Below are 16,913 nucleotides of genomic sequence, written 5' to 3' on the forward strand. Positions count from 1 at the left end.
GTGTGCTACAAAAACTATACCTCTTCACTCTTTCCTCGCTCATACACGCGCACACGTATATGCGCTCACAGCAGCCTGTGTGGACAGTTGGCATGCAAGCAGTAATGCACACACAGAACATATGCGTGCATGTACACACCCACCGGTGCACAGGCACACACAAATCACAGAGTGAATTCCTGCAGCCTGACATCACACTGCTGTCAGCATGATTGAGGGGAAGAGAAACGCAGATCAAAAGAGAACAGAGAAAGGGAAGCGAGGGGAGAGAAAGATGTGGGAGCAGCAGTATGTTCTTTGGAGGATCTGCTGATAGTCTGCAGCTTAGTGCACACACGATATCATAACTGTAAGTTTAAATGTGGATTTCATGTATAAATTTGCAAACAGCTACAGGTGGGTTGAGTAGATTCTGTAACATTTCTCAACCCTTTCAAAATACCACTGGATAAACTCAGACATGCATGATGTTGCTGAATACAGGAGTTTTTCCTTGGCTCCTGAAGAGTTCACATTTTTGACCTAAGCAGAGACAGAATGGTCAGTTGTAGTGTTTTTCCTATTCTTTTAACCTTGAAGTGTGAGAGGATTTTGTTAGGTTTGGACAGCTGTTTGCCCCTGTTTGTGCTAAGCTAACAGCTAACCAGGTGCTGGCTGTGGCTTTATATTTACCATGCAGATATAAGAGTGGTTCATCTTCTCATCTAGCTCAGTAAGAAAGCAAATAAGAGAATATGCCAAAATGTGAACTTATTTTGCTTATGTACGTACTTCATGAATTCAGTAAGTATGAAATCTGTCAAGGTAAACAACAAATTTTAAAGAAAGATACATAAATGTTTTGCTGCTGTGGCCTTTTTAAATTTTGTGAAGCTCCTACAGCTACAGGAGCAGTCCTCCTCTCTCCATAACCCACACAGTCTGTGGCCCATGAAAAATTGATCATGTTGAGGAGGAAGCTGGTTTCCATAGAGCGGAGGGTATGACAAATCAGGTTTAAAATGCTAATTTCCATCTCAGCATGTATTGACTCAAAGCAGCACCATAGAGTCATACATCATTATCAGAGGTGACTGTGTACAGTAGTAGGTGAGCTACTGAAGCTGTGGTGAAGTCTGATCCGTGTAAAATCAGATCAGATGTTGCTTGTTTTTCCCCCTGTTAAAAGTCCTGGGTAGCTGTGATGAATGTGAGGTCACATCCAGGTACAGGGTTGTGTAATCAAATATCCGTTTTTAGTGTTGGACGATTGATCTCTTTTTTTGTTGTCATTTCACTCTCAGTAAGCAGTTTAGATCCAAGTGGATTTTGCAGGCATTGTAAGCTAATGTGCAGCCTGCTGTCTGTTATTTATTTGCATTGTCCTTTGCAGAAAATGTGACACACATGCTTGCATATTGCATTAGTTATTCATGAAATCAATTATTCATCCATCATTCTTTACACATTCCTCCTGAATAACGTCATGGCATCTTCATTTCCATCCACGCACATCGTTATTTGCAACCATAATTATGTGTAAGCATGTATGCAAGGCCATGCACTGAATGAGCAAAAAAAAAAAACAAACTAAAAAGACAGATATAAAAGCAAGTGAAATTCAATGTCAGTGATGATTAAACTACAAACTTACAGAGCCAGAGGAGGTTAGGAAGCCCTGAGATCCAAAATCACCACTTTTCCTTTTGCTCAGTGGGAGGTTCAAATTTATTTGGCAGAGCAGAGTGAAAACATCTTGAAATAAGCTTGATAAGAATATATAAGTCTTCATGTACTAGATTTTCTAGTTATAGTGCAAGACTTATTACAGTTATATACTGTCGAGTTTAGACAGTAACCGCCCAGTGCTGTAGCTTTAAAAAAAACAATGCCGAGATGTCTTAATGATGTGCAGACAGACAAACTGTGTGAATGCTTTCAGAAATACTATTAAGTGGCAATAAATATGCACCTCTAGAGAACACAAGGACAGTTTTAGATGAATACATTTGAAAAAAGTGTGGGTCCTCTTGAGAATAGTTGTTTCCATTGTAAAATATAAATATAGTTGTAGTGTTTCTAGTTGTACTGTTGCTCTTAAAGTGTTATTAACCAGTGTTAAATGCATCAGGAGAGCTAACAGCACCCAAAAAATGACTGTCAGAGAGCAGCACACAGTGCTGGAGGGGTTTCCGCCATCGAGCCAAAAAAAACGAGTGAAATGTTTACAAACAGTGCGGGTGTTGCCACAGCAACAGGTAGCGATCAGCATTCAGGCCTCAAGGTCGAATGAGGTGCCATAAAACTGTCGGAGATGTTTCCTGCAAGCGTTAGCGCTGCTGGACTGTAAAGCAACAAGAGAAGTGGTTTGGGAATTCCTCTGCACTGAAGTCGTCCACAGCTCAAGTCATTCCTCCAGAACGGCTGAGGAGGAAGTCCCCGGAGACGACCAGGCAGACAAACAGAGATGTTTCAGCTCACACATAGGCACACCGTTGTTTAAAGCTGTAGGATATATGACAGTGACTGCCTGCTGCAGGGCTTATAGCTGTTAAATTGCCTGTCTGGTGAAAAAGAACACTTCTGCACATTTTTTACATCAAGGCCTCCTCTCTGCTAGATGATGCAATCCCAGGAAATCTTTGGACTGGCCAGAAACTGTAACAGTGTCAGCTTCGCACATTTCCCCTGCAAGCATGTCTCACAGACAGGGATCATATTCAGTAACAGTGTAGTTCCACTTCTAAATCTGATTATATGGAATAAGCAACAACAATCAACAATCTTCCAGTGATAATAAATCTCACTGGTGTCTTCTGGAGGCAGAAACACTGAGCTCTTCCATGCAAGCAAGGGCCCTGAAATACTGTACTGTGCATGTCAGAGGGGATATCTGTCGTTTACTTGCCATCAGTACTTGAAGGACTAATGAAAGTTTACTGTTACAGAAATGACATTGCTACGCAATGAGCAGTGGAAGAGCACTTGTTTATTCACCAGGGGGCGCCATATTGCCATTAAAATTTTAATCTGCAAAGCTCAATAGAGTTTTCTATGTGCAAATCTCAGTAAAACAACAGAAATATAACAGCTCTTATATGTGAAGTGGCAGCAATAAAGGAAAACAACACATTATGCTTGATATTTACTGAATATTATATTCTATGCGCTTGATTCACTTGTGATTTTGAGCTTTATAAATAAAACTGACGTGACTTTACTTGAGAGAGATGAACTTTTTTACAGATTGTGAAAGACAAGCAATGAAACAAAGACTAGTGCATGTATAAACAAACTTCTGCTCAGATAAACCTCAGGATTAAATATTAAACCTTGGGAGAAACACTGATACGTTCTCAGCCAAAACAAACTAATGAATCTGTTTATGATCCCTGAGCTCATCCGGGTAACTTGACATAATGTTGCAGACTTAAAGAACAATGTAGGTGATTTGTCCTCTGGGAAAAGCGAAGACAGAGCATGGACCGGGACTTTACATTTAAAGGAGTTTTCAGTCTGGGAGAAGAGCCAAGTCTGATGTTAAACCATGAAATGTGGCCAAGCATACGTGCACTTAGTCTTGCTTGCTGCACCGAATGTGTAAATGCACACACACACACACACACACACACAATCTGGTTGTTTGCGTTTGAGCAGCAGTGTTGCCATGAGAATGTCTTTCTCGTGATCTCATGGCTGGCTCCTAATTTTGCATTTTACAGAGTGTGTGTGTGTGTGTGTGTGTGTGTGTGTGTGTGTGTGTGTGTGTGTGTGTGTGTGTGTGTGTGTGTGCGGGCATGGGCATGTGTAATGTCTTTAACTGAGTAGGTCTTCACAGTGTATTAGATTTTTTTATTTTTTGTCCTACCTCGTGCCAAGGTCTTCACATTTAAAGTTGGTCGAAGTGATGAAAACAAAAACAGACAGCAGTACAGAAGTTCAGCGACCTCTCAACCAGAACTGAGACCAGATGAGTTTTTAATGGGACCAGTCATGCTGTTTTGATTCAAGGAGCAGCGCAACAGAACATGACGCACATGAAGTGAACCTCTTTCTCCCACTGTTGCTCTTTAGAGCCACAAAACTTGACTCTATGTTTAGCTCAACCTCGATACATGTTCTAAACACGCCCAATATATTTAATATCCTGTATTAGCTTTCATGTCTTGGCAGGTGCTCCATGGTCAGTGTCATCAGACTGTAACCTTGTCTGTTTTGGAGCAGGTGATTATGGGAAAGAGAAGCCTGAGGACTAATGGGGTTTGAGTTGGCCAGTAGCTGCTGGGTGGTAATAATATCACCCCACTGTGTGTCACACTGACCAAATCAAAAGTGAGGGGTCATCCAGTTCAGTGGCGGCCTGGCTGGTGTGTTTCAGACGGTGGCATGACTTTGCAAGGCTGGATACTAAACTTTAAAGCTGCACTAATCAATATTGTGTCATGTGTAATGTGAGGAGTCATTGTAGTGACAAAGTGACGGAGAATTATCACCTGGCTCTGCACTTTACCTCAGCTGTGTGGAGCTTTTTAGCACCTTTAAGCTCATTGTTTTGGGTTTACAGCCTGCTGGCCAGGAAAAGACCCATCAGCAAGCTCATGTTTATTCACTCTCCCCTCCCATTCAGACTGATTTCCATTCATCCTGAGACAGGTCAGGTCAGTCACAACCATTTATCTATATATCTATTTATTTATCATTAACAACTAAACAGTGTTGATTCGAAAGATGTGTTCAGTTAAAGTTTTGGCTAGTCGCCAAAAAGATGGCTCTGCACCACAGCACATGTTTCGTTGCTCTGATTGGTCATTGGTCTGTCCAAGTGTGTCCTGTGGCTTTTTAAGACATTTTTCTCAGGTTTCAGACCCATTCGCAAATGCAAATAACTTGAAATGCACATTTTTAGATTAGTGGATCTCATCTGAAGTAAAAAAATCTTAGTACATACATATTTTAGGCTTTGTAACAAACATAAATATCAATTATTTTTTTTACCTAAAGCTGTGACTTGCTGGATAGGGGACAAGAGGAACAGTAAATAAATAATACCTCCCACACGGGTGACATGAAAAGCTCTGCAATCAGATAAAGTGGAGCCACACATGAAACAAATTATTCACATCACCACTGTGCAAAAGCTGCCAGCTGCTAAATTTGTTCCCTGTGAAGTTGAATTGTTCGAGCATGCCACTGGTTTGGTGGTCAGTGATTGAAAGTGGTTTAATTTATGTTTGGACCACTTTCACATTTAAATTTCAACAGATCTTATCCCCTCAATTAACAGGCATCTTTCAGAATTTTCCCTGGTTAGGCAACATTTTAAAAGCATCCAGATCTCTTTCCCAGATTTAAAATTCGATCCTCTGTTCCTCCACCCCCTCCACTGCCTCGAAAGGGTCCTGTGTGCCCAGCATGACAGAGCAGCTCCAGACAGATCCGATGGTAGGAAGGTGCGAATAGCTGAAATGATCTGTCACCACAAGGGCCACCGGGGACGAAGACGAATCACCTACAAGCCCCAGCTTCCAGACACTGTGATCCTTTCTGCTTAATCCCAGACATATACACACAGATAAACACATGCACTGTCAGACAAAACCTGCAAGTTCACTGTCAGATCAAAATAATGTTTTGATTAAAGTGAGTAACAGCAATATGAAGCCCAAAAACTTTTCCAACAATGGTGTCATCAAAATCTAGACCACATGACTTCTTTCTAATATGGAGTTTTTCCCAACTAGTAACACTTTGTGTTGCTGTGCAGCTTCAGTAACTCTGATACAAAATGATTTTTAATTCAAAGGCCATAAATACTAGCTTTGGAGGCATTTTTTGCCAATTCTGCACATCATCTAGGTGCTTTTCTGCAGGAATATTGAGCAGATGAATTAATCTGGTGATGATACCAGCAGGTTGATTACCAAAATAAACTTATCATAGCAGCCCCATCTTTTTGGTCATTTACAGACAGCTGTGTCACACCACAAAGAACAGAAATAAACTTCTGAGCAGATTCAGGGTTAGTGTTCTGTTCAGTTTAGTTTCTATTTAGGTTTTGTAGTCTAGTTTCAAAGCAGGTATTTTACACAGTCTATTTTTGAAATTCTGATTATATTTTTCCCTATTACCAAAAGGCAGTAAGGCTTAAATGAATCTTTTAACACATAAACAAGAAGATTACTAGATTAAAAACATTTGACAGATATATAAACACACACACAAATACTCTGTCCTTTTTACTGCAGGTTTTGGCAGTGTTTTTTAAAAGCTGGTGCATGTCTTATTTTAGGTTGTGATAATAACCTTGCTTTTTTTAAAATGTTGTTCAGAGGTTACGTGGATCTTCATTGGGACTCTTTGCTCTGTTCAGCCAGCAGATGGCAGCACTTTTTTATTTTTGGGAGTGGCCTTTTGGAGATTTTCGACTCAGAATGATGCTGTGCAGTTTCATCAGCCATGTCTATTTCATTTTAGCCTACTCAAGCATATAAAACTTTTTTGGCTGGGTTTGATGCGTGACCAAACAGTGTGAAGTGCAGGTAGACCACATACACATATACAAAAAGTGCAATCGTAATCAGGCTCTTGGTTTTGCCAGGATGAAAACATGCACATTTCATGCAGTTGACCCCACTAAAGTTGAAGGTGGGGTCTAAAGGTCTCAAGATTTTGTGCATTAGCCCTGGGACTGAGGACTGATGGCAGATTAGAGAGTCAAAGGGTTTGTCAGATGGTCAGCAGGCTGATACTTTGTCTGTAGTAATTGCATCTTTAGCTTTATGGTCCTCGAGGTCACCTGATATAGAAATGATCATATTTGAGTATGTCTGTTCATCTTTAATGTCTGGCCTTTCACTAAATGCAAAGTCACTCGGACAAGCAGTGACATGGAATACTATCAGTTCTCTGGTTTCTTTAATTCAGAATATTTTGTGAAAATAAAACCAAATGATGTGTCAGGTAAAAGTCCGTCCACTAGAATGAAGAAGGAGACAGATGGGTAAAGAAAAAATTGATGACAAGAGGAAACAAATAAGAAATATAGACAACAAAACCTGCAAAAAAAAAAAAAAGTAGACAAGAAGGCACTCATTCATTCACCGGTACGCTCCCAGTCTGTCCATCCATCTGTGTAGTGACAGAGGATTGACAGTGGAGGATTACTGGGTCACAGCATCCATCAGCTGGTCCACATGCTGTCACTTAACTCTGTTCAAGAGGTCGTCTCTCCAGTGTCAGTCAAGTTACCATTAATTCATGTATTAGCTCAAAGTGTGTACATTCAAGAATATAATCTAACTACTGTCACTGTCACCTCAATTTTTTATCTAAATTATGTAAAATATAATCATTTAAGCCTTTTTAAACCTGCTACAAGTGACTTTAATGATGCATTTACTGTCATTACGCTAGCTAATAAGAATAGTTTCATATGCATCACAATTTGAGCCTGAGCTTCAGTTCAGATCATCATTATCATAAAATATCAAGTCACAAGTGAAGCAGAAATATTTTGAAATTCCTCATTATCTCCCCAGCTAATGACTTACATGCCCTCCTTTTTTGCCTGTAATCCAAACTGTCCAGCAGCCGACAAACCCGCCAGCTAAAATTAGAGGTCATCCAATCCCCTGCACAGTAGAAGTGAGGAGAAGGCAAAAACTGCCTGGTGGTGTTGGACGACGTCCCGCTGAGGCACTGTACTGTTGTCTGCTGCATTTATGCTCCAGCCGGCCAAGGTTTCATTTATCAAGTGTTAAAGGTACTTTCTAAATCACAGAGCAGTGAAGGCTTGTAATTTAGATGCTGCGTATTTGTCCTATATTCCAAAATGAAGTATTTGAATAAACTTAAATGGGGAATTCAAAGCTGTCACTTTAACAGCAGTTATGTGAGCACAGTGTTCAGAAGAGGCCTGAGTCAGCAGCAGTGGTTGAGTCCCTTCACCTGCAGCCACTACCTCACAGGAAGTTGAGAGTTTAATCTGATTCCTGGCTGATGAAATCTTAATAAACTGCTGTCTGTGGCTAACACTTGTGCAGCTTAAATTAAAAGTGCTGTGCTGTATATGTGTAGGAATTGTGCAGTTTGTGGTCACATCTTTATGCATGTGGCTTTTTAAAATATCTCTGGATGACATTTTTCTTTAAATTCTTTTGTATTTGTATCATGTCCTGAAAGAGATGGAAAACTGCATATTGAAGAATAGATGATTTGTTCTTCAGGTCTATTTATTCAATTGTTTCATACTTATGACACTTTATACTTTATTATGCTTAAATTTGTCATTGTAGACTTTGCTTCCTTCCATCTTTCCATCCCCGTTGGCCTGTCCCCGGCTCAGTTTCCCAGCAACCTCCTCAATAAGCTGTCCAGTGAGTCACACCTTGGGCTATTTACAAGTCAAATGTCTCAACTGTAATTAGAGCATCGACTTTATGACACCATGCTAGTGAGTCCCATTGTGTCCAGGATAAGCAAATCAATTAGGTGGACTGTGTCTGATTTATGGACAAACGGGTAGATGTGGCGTTTGTGCGTTCACAAAGTCCTGAAGCGTCTTGTTGGCATTAAAGAGATCTCATTATATAGCAGCATATGAATTCATCCAGAGGAGGTGTGCTGATTTCAATATAACCTACACAGGTCAGTGGTTTTAATCCCCCATTCCACTAATAATTATAGCTCCAGTTTCATGCTTCATCAGCTCATGTCTGAAGAGGTAGAAAATGTCATCTGGTCACTACCTTTGTCTTTGGTGCTGGACAGGTACCATACAGTAGGTTTTTTTTAGTTCATTCACTTAAAGCAGCTGCTGTGTTTGTAAAAGATGCACTGAGAGAGGTGGGACAGAAAACCAAAACTAAAAATCATGAGTGACCCCTTTCACATATAAGTTCTCATGTGATAAATTGTTAATATGAAAATAATAATAATTGTCACATCTACCAAATAATCAACCAAAACAGACCGAATCGGAGGGGAATAGGAAGTCAAACTAAAATATAAATAACAAGAAGTATGTACTACTATTAACAAAGCATTGGCCTGTTGTGTCACTTTATAGCACAAGAGATAGTTTGTCCCACAGTAACCCCAACATGTGAAGTAGATGATAACAATGCAGTCCTCTGGCTCTTTGTCCATAGCTTTTTTAATATTCAGATGCTGTGCTACTTCCAAGCAGCAAACCAGCATTTCTCAGTGAGCTGAGTCATGTCTTCTTTTTCAAAACATCAGTGTGCTTCAGTTGTACAAGCCGTGCTGCGATTCTGTTTTCTGACTGAGTATCGGTGCATTGTTTTGTACCAAGTTAGAGCATGAGTCATCGCTGCAGAGTGCACGTCAACAGCCTTCAAGTCTGCTCCTTCAGAATTAATGCAATTTGGACGGGTTTTTTTTTTGCACAGTAGAACAATCCTGTTGGTCTTTGTATATAGAATATGTAACATATAGTGTATAAAGGTCTTTGCAAGGATACAAGGTTGTTTGAAGCTGCCCAAAGCTGCAGTTGTGGCTCCGGGCCCCTGCACTGCTTATGAGTCATCTTGGCAGATGGGTGTAATGTACCCCCCGTCAACCTCACTGACACTATGGGCCTCATCCCATACTGACACTGCAGCAATCCTGGACATGATTTGTACACACTGTACAAGACATGATTTGTACACACTGTACAAATCATGCCCATTTAAGACGAATCTGTCCAATGTGGTCCAGACTAAAGTGAGTAAATTAACTGTCACAGGGTGTGGCAGTGACATTTCTCAGCACTATAACACTCCTGTCCTGTCCTCTCCTCTGTTCCTCTTTGCTCTCAACATGCCTCACTGCTCTTAAATAAGAGGGAGCGGGGAAAATGTTAGTGGGTCATCAGAAAATAGCCCGATAATTGACCCTGTCATTTAGCAAATGCAGAAGTACCAGAGTCATGTTAAGACCTCTGATCTCAGTAGAGTCCATTTCTATAGCAACAGCAAACAGAGAAGGGAAACAATGGAGGCTTTAGCTCAAAGAGGAGTGTTTGCAGCAGGGTTCCTTGGCCTATGTGTGTGTGTGAGTGGGTTTTTTTTTCTGCAGTGCATATTTAGCACAAGGCTGCCACCTGTGTCGCTTTATCCAATCATGTTACATATGCCGAGAATTTCACAGCCAAAGCCGAGTCCCTGGTGGGAATACAATGCAGGAATAGCAGTGAGATGTGAGCTGGTTCACGTTGAGGTTGGCATGACACAAAGCTTTGTAAAGATTTTGTTTACGTAATGTATGGCTGCAAAGCAAGCTAAGCTAAGCTGTACCCATGAAGAACAGACTACCCTTTGCATAGGTTCAAATTTAGCCAGCTTGTAGTGTTATATCTAGTGTGGAAGGACACTGGGTAATAACAACATGCTCCCTGCTGATACTTTACATCCTAACATTCTTATGTTAAATGACTTTACTCCCCATGCAAGATTTTGCCGACAGAATAAATAGGCAACTCACTTAACTCAATAAATAGTGATTACATTCTCAAAAATGTTGGTTACTCTGACTTAAATGTCAAATCTTTTTCTCAAAGACGTCATTGGACGTCATTATCCACATGACCGTTTCTGCTGCTGCATAATGGAAAGCCCCGACCCTGTCACACAGCTTGCAGTGGAAACTGACTTCAGTAGACCCTCGTTGTATATTTAACATAGAACATAGGCACTAAATAAAGTAAAGGTGATGGCGCACTGACAAGTCCTGAGCAATCTAGATGAGCTACAGTTATAGCATCAGGAAGTGAAAAGACAGCCGGGGTTAAAAATCTATTCTGGTGATAAATGTTTCTGATTGCCAGTTGTTTCTTTATAATTAGAGTTTTAACATGTCAGTGAGGAGTCATAGTGTAGTTTTTGTTATGTTCTACATCATAACCATGAGTAGCAGTGTTTTCAAAGTGTTTTTGATGAGTAGTAGTGCAGTATGGCCTGGGATTTTGAATTGCAGTTACCTTGTGTCATGCTTACGCTTGTTTTTATTTATTTATTTTTGTAACTTTATTGATATTTTCAAGCTAAATGAATGGCTTCACTTAAGCAATGCAATGACACATATGCCTTTCAGTAACATATGTAGTCAGTTACATCTGTTAGCCACATATTTTCAGTCCAAGTTCCCCAGTATTTTATGTATTGTTCATAATATAGACTAACAATGGGAGTCCATCTCTCCAAACAGTTTTTATTGAGAATTTGCAGGTCAGTTGTCCTTTGTAGGAGGATTTCTCCAGTAATCACCATATAAAGTTCAGTTTCTGAGACACAGAATATCAAACCGCTGCTCTTATTGTCATGAGATTTTCAAGAGACTCAGTCTGATCTTCAAAGTGACTGTTGATGCTTTGATTTACCAGAATCCGGATAGTATTTGTTTGTTTATAAGGCATCGTCATTTCCTATCATTACAGCACTGGTTGTCGCAGACATGACGCAGGCCTGCACCATCTTCTTTCTAGCTGCGATGCAGATCAGCCTCACGAGAGTCACAAACCCCTTCTTATTTGTTCTGCATCTGATATTCTCCTACTGGCTCTCCCATTTTTCTTTTTCTGGTCACAGTGTGTAATGTGTTGTGTGGGGAGTGTAAAGACTACATCCAGAACCTTGTTTGAAACATTTAAAAATTGATGTGATAAGAACAGAGTCTCTAAAATTACATAAATGTTTCTCAGATATGACAAAAAATTGATTTGAGTTGTATGACGAAGCAAGTGATTAGATTTAACTGAATATGTAATGGATAAAAGTAAACTTCAAAGCCAGTGCTGCTTTGCACCTTTTGCATTTTCACACACAAAATTAAAGCCTTGAGCTATCATCCCCTGCTGAGTTTTTGATGCAGCTCAGGCAGCCATCCATCACTAATGCTTCGTGGTGTACTGATGCAGCACAAGCATTATTCACTTTTACACTTCCACAGAGATGAGCAGCGACTGTGTCTGCTGCAGCAAATCACTGTAACGGCTCAGTCCAGCACAGGCTTAAAGATATGGATGTGAATTATTGATGCACCTGGAGTCAAGTTGTTTTTATAGTGATACACCTGGAGAAGAGGCTCTGCTAAAGTAAAGTGTCACAGTTAAATGCAACACAACGATAATCTGTGTTTCATCATATGATACATTAAAGTGTAACATCCTGAGCAAACAGGTTGAGCTGACACTGAATTTTAGAAAACGATCCCTTTCTACACTTCAAAATAAAGTGCTATTAGCTGCTTGTCCTGATATAGACTTTTCCCTTTTTATAGCCATCTGTCCCTGAGCCTCTTCTGTTTGTACGTCTTCACTTGCTCAAATGGGAACAGCTTCTGCGAAAGCACCTAGGGACCCCATCTGATCTTTCAATGCCAACCCCGCTGTACAAACTGATCTCAGCTGATTTATTTTGACTTCACTTGACAGCAGAAGGCTGCAGGTCAGGCTGTGAGAGATAGAGAGAGACTCATGCTGGACAACACTGGTGTTTCTCTCTTGGTATATATAGTGCTCTTTTCCCAGAGCTCTGAGCGGTTGGTATTCTGTGAGAGAAACAGGATCCCCGCCATTTAAACAAGTCACTGTTCCTGCAGCCAAACGCCATGTGGCCCTCCATCCATGCTCTTCTTGTACTGGTCGGCCCCACTTCAGCCACGCACCGCTTCAACGCTACAACCAAACTAATCTACACTAAACTCAACTGAGCAAGCAAAGGTTTTGGTCCGTCATTTCCTCAAAGGCATTTATTCTGTCTAACAAGCACTATGTTTGAAGTATTACAGTACCGTGTGAAGTTTAAGTGTATGTGAACCCCAGTTCACATCTTGGTTTCATGCTATTCAACTGACTGACAGTGATTGTAGCACGACCAGAAACGTAGAAATGTACCAACAAAGGCAGTGAATAAGAAGCAAGCATGGACATAGAGAATGTATGATTTGTTTACCTCTGGGATACACATAATGCCCTTTGATAAGAGGTAACACAGACTATATGAGTCAGTAAACAACAACGCATCATTGCTCTCACATTCAAAAATATAACTGTAGATGTGTGGATGTGAAGACAGTACAAAGGTTCATCATACCTCTGGATTTAAACAGAGTCAGGCTGGTGGAATTTGCATGATCATGTTTTATTTGAAACTAAACACTAAACTAATTTAAACTAAACCAGAAATGTTTTTGTTTTTTTTTTTGTTATAAGTGAAAGTTATTCTGATTTGGTTTTTTAAGAAATTTAATTTTGGCTTGACATCCTAACAACAGTGTGTATTTGTCCTACAATTAATAAAGGTAATAAGTGTAAAGCATTTAATGAGATACAGTAGATGGTAAAAGTATTTGTCAACAAATTATGTCGGTTATGTGTATATCTTTTAAATAGTTTTGGTGTCCTTTTCTACAAATTAATTATAAAGTCCAGCTATTTCCAATCATAAAATGACTTTAACTCTGAATAATTTGATGATAGCTGAATGGAAATGAGGCCATCCACTTTAAATGTACAAACTATTTTGAATATGATGCAATTTATTACTCTGGTTGCAGCTCATGTTATGTGACTGGTTGCTGTGTAAAGATATGATGGGAATATGAGAACAAAAAAACTGTGGGAAAGCTCTGTTAATCTGACCTAGAAGCATCAAAATTCAGTCCTTTTTTTCCAGTGATTTACTTACTAGAAAACTGCTTGAAACTTAGCTAAAATCCAGGAGGATGAAAAAAGATTTAAGGTCAAACTACACACATCTTTGATCTGTTTTTAAGGGCTAATCAAGAAGAGATTTGCTTTGACTCTTTCACACGCACACACATTCATCCTAGCGTGGAATCCACCACCAAGCTCTCCCCATTGATGATGAATTAAACTCCTTCAATAAAGCCCCCGAGCCAGGCCGTCTAATCCGACCTACAGCTGGTGAAGCTCAAGGTGCAAGGAGGTTTGCCTTCATGCGTGTCCTGTTTAATGATCTCTGCCCCACTACCCTCAAACTGTCAATCAGGCTGAAAGAGAAGGTGTTGGCAAGGTGCTCTGCTGCAGAAAAGGCGACATTTCATCAAGATATCAACATTTGCTGTAATGCAGCAGCTTTACTCCTAAAAATACAGCAATGTCTACGATGCAATCTCCAAATGGAATACTATTTGTCTTATGAGTTGTTATTAGTCCAGCCAAAGAGTGATATCACCATGTTCATTTGATTGATTATAGAGACATAAAGATATGAGAGTATTAATCAGTAATCAGCTGTTTCCAGTGCCTCACAAACTCCATCCTCCTACATCATCCTGCAAAATCTCTATTAAAAAAATCATTGTAATAATGTTAATTAGAAAAAAATACTGCAGTCAAAATGTGATGAACGTTTATGTGGCTGCTCATTTCCTATGAATCATATGAGTTTAATCTAAAACTGGATTAATCGAGTGCAAAGATCAGAAATGAATTCCTATCACGCTTAACATCAATTGCTATGAGCAGCACATCCAATGAAACAGTCTCATTCCACTTCAACTCTCATCACCCTACAAGCACCATTCACCCTTAACTTGCTGATCAATCTGATGGCTCCTTGTTGTTTTACGGCAGATTACCAGCACCAGAAGGCTGTGGCTCTCCATCCCACTATCGTACGTGCTTAAACAGATTAACCTGCTACTCCTAGTCACATGCCAAATCCCAAGATGCATCTGGAGCGTGCTGGGGTGTCCTTCTGTCAGCCCAAATATTTACTCACAGGAGGGAGGTTTGTGTGAAGGAATCTTTCAACACCCGTTGATCCATTTTATTTATTTTACTACTAATATTGTAGTGTATTAAATGTCAGAAAAAAGTAGCGGAAAATGGCCAAGTACTTGCTTGTGTCTTTCATTTTGTCTGAAAAAACAACCCCAAATCAAAATATCCTATTCATAATAGGGAGAAAAGCAACAAAACTCAATTTAAAAATGGCATATCATTTGTTTATGCAGCTATAAATGCAACCATAAGCTTTTGTTTATTCATAACCTGCAAGTAACAGCACACCATAATGGATGCTGATGACCTTTGAGAGCAATGCTAATCCTTTTCTTGGTACCATCTTCCTTTTACTATGCTGAAAACCACAAACCAACACGTCATCAAACTATAGATGCCAGCACAGGACATCCCCTCTGAGCATGTGATAATAGCTTTGGCATTTTTTAAAATCAAAATGGAAAATAATAATAATGATGCGTGTGTCTGAGTTAAACTCAGCTCAAGTGAAAACGCTTCATTGGCCTGACATTTGACTGTTGTCTCTCTCTGCCACTCCTCTCAGTATGTTTCCAAACTGAGACATGAGTGCAGGCCTGGTAACTTGACCCCCTCCCCTCCCTCACCAGTCCTCCCTGCACTTAGATACTGTATGACACTGTCGCAGGTTCTCATGGACACGCTGCCCTTTGGAAATTCCCCGGCTGCAACCAGTGCGACCCATCAGGTAACACCAGCATGCACTCGAGACAGTATCACTGCACGGGAGCAGATGAATTATCACCGCAGCTTTGATGTGGTGGGCAACAGGGTGCATTACCAGCTCCGGGGCGATATCGTGTTTTGCCCTCATCGGCAAAGTGCATTGTAAAGCATTGGTAATTTGCTGAAAATAAAAGTTAGCAATTAATAATTAAAGCTCCGTCACTGCAATCAAAATCAAATAGTTCAGATCTTTTGTCTCCTGGACAAATAAATGAAATCCAGTTAGACTGAAGTAAGATCAGCAGAAATTCCCTGACCCCCCCAGAGCCTCCCGTAGCCTCTCTGCTCTGCCCTCTAATCCCTATATCTGTCTAATTAGCAACAATCTTGCAGAAAAGCTGCTACACTGCAGATTAGGTCCCACTCTCTAAGTGTTCACTCAAGTTAAACATTTCCATGCATCTGTGATTTAAGCTTTTGTACATAACAATTAGATGTATCTTCACGGTATAATGAAAACTTTTCATGTACAGTATTTAAAACATTTATGATGGAAGGCTAAACAGCATTGGTTCTTTTAAGAGGTGTATTCCATATATCACTTTGCATTTGCTAAAGATTTTTAATTACATGTATTTACCAGGAAGGTGAGACCCCCCCACAGACACAGACACAGTCACACTGCATGCAAACCTTTGCATTTGCAAATGAATGAGATGAATATTAGCTCTGTCAGGGTTTGAGCACACACATGCCCTGACACACACTCTCACACGTACAGCCCCTCTAAGCCAAGCTCCAGTCTTACCTCTCGCAGCAAAGCTTTAGCCCACTGTGCTGTTGTGCCTCTGCAGTGCCACTGGCTGTGCCTTCAGCCTGCCAGCTCAGATGAAGCGTTATCCTCAGTGTGAATTTGTGCTCTGCTCTGCTTCCCGACGGTGAGTGTCCCTTTTCTCTCCTCCGTCGCGTCCTCAGCTGGCCTTGTACAATCCAGGTGGTCTGATAGGTGGGAGAGAAGAGAAGAAGAGGAAGAGGAGCGTCTCCTGACAGACTGAGGGAGCTGCTGCTGTGTGTGTGTGTGTGTGTGTGTGTGTGTGTGATGATGTCTGTGGCTGGGGATTGTGAAGAAAGACTGTGTGTGTGTTGTGCGTGTGTGTGTGAGAGAGAGAGAGAGCAGAGGGGGAGACACAGGACCTGCCATGCAGATATCAGCCCTGTTGCGGTTAAATTTAAACCACCCTCCCTTCTGACACCTTGAGCCATGGATGCCCTCCCTCTCCAGCACACACACACACACACACACACACACACACACAGCTCTGACGGGACCATATGGCCCTTGACAGAAGACTGAGCCCTTGGGAGTCTGTGACCGTCCCTGAGGAGAGAAAGAGTAAAGGGGGGTGTCACATAACGTGTGATATCAGAAAAACAAATCTGATGTGTGTGATTCCCTGCGTGATGCATCGTGATCATGTTC

The 16,913-nt window shown here is 40.7% G+C and overlaps 2 protein-coding genes across 4 annotated transcripts in view; one reads left to right on the forward strand and one right to left on the reverse strand.

Annotated features, from left to right (window-relative positions):
• The window catches only part of LOC139609760 (epithelial cell-transforming sequence 2 oncogene-like), a 75,812-nt gene extending 61,033 nt beyond the window's left edge, over window positions 1-14,779 (forward strand). For both annotated transcript variants that reach the window (XM_071464720.1, XM_071464722.1), the window contains exon 22: window positions 14,579-14,779. The gene's annotated coding sequence lies outside the window, so the exon portion shown is untranslated. The remainder of the gene's footprint in view (window positions 1-14,578) is intronic.
• Window positions 1-16,668, reverse strand: part of filip1l (filamin A interacting protein 1-like) — a 63,963-nt gene extending 47,295 nt beyond the window's left edge. Inside the window, exon 1 of one of the 2 annotated variants that reach the window (XM_071464713.1) lies at window positions 16,242-16,668. The gene's annotated coding sequence lies outside the window, so the exon portion shown is untranslated. Of the gene's footprint in view, window positions 1-3,847; window positions 4,055-16,241 lie in introns of those variants that run through there. The other variant, XM_071464714.1, reaches the window with a different exon arrangement.
• Window positions 16,669-16,913: the final 245 nt, after the last annotated feature.

Source organism: Trachinotus anak, unplaced genomic scaffold, assembly GCF_046630095.1.
Source record: "Trachinotus anak isolate AG129_WGS33_773 ecotype Australia unplaced genomic scaffold, CSIRO_AGI_Tana_v1 ptg000026l, whole genome shotgun sequence".
In the NCBI taxonomy this organism is placed as follows: domain Eukaryota; kingdom Metazoa; phylum Chordata; class Actinopteri; order Carangiformes; family Carangidae; genus Trachinotus; species Trachinotus anak.